This window comes from Cynara cardunculus, assembly GCF_001531365.2.
Source record: "Cynara cardunculus var. scolymus isolate 2C chromosome LG 2, CcrdV1, whole genome shotgun sequence".
NCBI lineage: Eukaryota > Viridiplantae > Streptophyta > Magnoliopsida > Asterales > Asteraceae > Cynara > Cynara cardunculus.
The window spans coordinates 41,855,067-41,858,474 of NC_037529.1; positions in this window are offsets into that span (position 1 = coordinate 41,855,067).

Consider the following 3,408-nt stretch of genomic DNA (forward strand, 5'->3'; position numbering starts at 1 on the left):
CCAATTTCATTAACACCTACCGTTTGACTTTCAAGTAGTTAAACCGTTACACTTAGAGTTTTAAAGTCATCCGAAACTTCTCTAAACCTACGGTTTGATTTTCTAGTAGTCAACACTTCACATGTAGACTTCTCAACTCTTTCAAAGATCGCCAATTTCATTAACACCTACGATTTAACTTTCAAGTAGTCAAACCGTTACACTTAGAGTTTTTAAGTCATCTGAAACTTCTCTAAACCTACGGTTTGATTTTCTAGTAGTCAACACTTCACATGTAGGCTTCTCAACTCTTTCAAAGACCTCCAATTTCATTAACACCTACGGTTTAACTTTCAAGTAGTCAAACCGTTACACTTAGAGTTTTAAAGTCATCTGAAACTCCTCTAAACCTACGGGTTGACTTTCTAGTAGTCAACAATTTACATGTAGGCCTCTCAACTATTTCAAAGACCGCCAATTTCATTCACACCTACGGTTTGACTTTCAAGTAGTCAAACCGTTACACTTAGAGTTTTAAAGTCATCTGAAACTCCTATAAACCTACGGTTTGACTTTCTAGTTTTCAACACTTTACATGTAGGCTTCTCAACTATTTTAAAGACCGCCAATTTCATTCACACCTATGGTTTGACTTTTAAGTAGTCAAACCGTTACACTTAGAGTTTTAAAGTCATCCGAAACTCCTCTAAACCTACGGTTTGACTTTCTAGTAGTCAACACTTTAAAGTAATCCTAAACTCCTCTAAACCTACGGTTTGACTTTCTAGTAGTCAACTCTTTACATGTAGGCTTCTCAACTCTTTCAAAGACCACCAATTTCATTCACACCTACGGTTTGACTTTCAAGTAGTCAAACCTTTAAAGTAATCCGAAACTCCTCTAAACCTACGGTTTGACTTTCTAGTAGTCAACACTTTACATGTAGGCTTCTCAACTCTTTCAAAGACCGCCAATTTCATTCACACCTACGTTTGACTTTCAAGTAGTCAAACCTTTAAAGTAATCCGAAACTCCTCTAAACCTACGGTTTGACTTTTTAGTAGTCAACACTTTACATGTAGGCTTCTCAACTATTTCAAAGACCGCCAATTTCATTCACACGTACGGTTTGACTTTCAAGTAGTCAAACCATTACACTTAGAGTTTTAAAGTCATCTGAAACTCCTCTAAACCTACGGTTTGACTTTCTAGTAGTCAAAACTTTACATGTAGRYTTCTCAACTCTTTCAAAGACCGCCAATTTCATTCACACCTATGGTTTGAATTTCAAGTAGTCAAACCTTTAAAGTAATCTGAAACTCCTCTAAACCTATACGTTGATTATGTCGACTAACTACATCTTTCTTTGTTGTAGTTATTCAATATGTCGACAGATAGAGGATGGATGTATAGAAAGAATGATGATCGAGGGGCTCTTAGCCGGACCTATGTCAGACACTTGGAAGGTTTTTTGGACATTACCTATGCCAATGAAGAAGTTGTTGAAAGGGCAACTACACGTGATGGGATAGTGTTCCACATTAGATGTCCTTGCTCCAAGTGTCGAAACGAAGCCTATAGAGAAAGAGAAGACGTGAAACTGCACTTGATGAAATATGGTTTCATGCCCGATTATACCATTTGGTGGGGACATGGTGAAACCTTTTCTTTACATGCATCTCATCAAGACATGGGTCAATCTTCTAATCCAATAGTGGATCATAATGAAGGTTATTTTCAAATGGTGAACGATCACATGGTACATGATGCCTTGACATGGGAAGAGCAAACACCTAATCCTTCTGCCCAAGGATTTTATAACATGTTACAAACTGTTGGCGAGCCTTTATGGGATGGATGTAATTTTTTTCAAAATTAGGGGCTGCGACGAGTTTGTTGCATTGGAAGGCAGAATGTAATGTACCCGAGACGACATATAATAGAGTGCTTCCTGTTTTTAAGCGTATGCTACCTGAGGGTGATAAATTACTCTGTAACTTCTATGAGACGAAGAAGAGTTTGAAAAATCTTGCTCTACCAAAACAAAAGATTGATGCTTGCAAAAACCATTGCATGTTATTTTACAAGCATGATTCTGGGTTGACCCATTGCCGAGTATGCAATGAAAGTCGTTACAAGATAAGTGGACGAAAGAAGGTCCCTAACTTGGTGTTGACGTACTTACCGATTGTTCCAAGACTCCAACGATTGTATATGTCTCCAAAGACCGCAAAAGAGATGACTTGGCATTACAATCATCGGTTGAAACCGGGTGAAATGGTACATCCAAGTGATGGTGCGGCTTGGAAGCATTTTGACATGAGAGATCCTGACTTTGTTTCTGAGATCCGAAATGTTCGTCTTGGGTTATGCACCGACGGTTTCAACCCGAATAATTCAACTTCGAATCCGTATTCGCTATGGCCCGTCTTTATTACCATCTATAATCTACCTCCTTGGATGGCTTTGAAAGATTCGTATGTTGAGCTTGCATTGGTCATCCCTGGTAGAAAGAGCCCCGGTCAGAATTTGGATGTGTTTCTCAGGCCGCTAATAGATGATCTAAAAATGTTGTATACGGAGGGTGTTCTTACGTATGATGCGTATCGTAAGAATAATTTCGAGATAAGGGCTATACTACTATGGACCGTCAGTGACTTCCTGGCTTATGCAATGTTGTCGGGTTGGAGCATGCATGGCAAGTTAGCCTGCCCATATTGCATAGGGGAGGTGGATTCCTTCCAGTTAAAAAATGGAAGGAAATCATGTTGGTTTGATTGTCATCGRAGATGGTTACCTAGAACACACCCTWTCCGTCGTGATCGAAAAGGATTTATGGCAGGTAATAGGGTGTTAACTGGTCCACCACCTGAGGTAACCGGTGAAGAGATCTGGGAGTTCGTTCGTCACCTTCCAACTATTTATGAGGGTATCCCATATAGTTCAAAAAATAGAAAAATTAGCGGGTTCGGAACCAATCATAATTGGGTAAAGAGAAGCATCTTTTGGGAGTTGCCATATTGGAAGACGTTGTTGATCCGACACAACCTCGATGTCATGCATATTGAGAAGAACGTTTTTGAGAATCTCTTTAGCACCGTCATGGATACGTAAAAAACTAAAGACAATGTAAAGGCGAGAAGAGATGTAGAGGTTCATTGCGATCGACGGGATTTGCACATTGCCATGTCAGGCAATAAAGTAGTGAAACCAAAGTCATCGTACAGTTTGAGCAAACCACAAGTAAAACAAGTGTGTGCATGGTTGAAGAAGTTGAAGTTTCCAGACGGGTATGCTTCGAACATAGGGAGTTGTGTGAACCTAGAAGATTCTAGCTTTTATAGCTTCAAGAGTCATGATTGTCATGTGTTTATGCAACGATTGCTTCCTATTGCTTTACGAGGGATGATACCAACTTTGATATGGGAT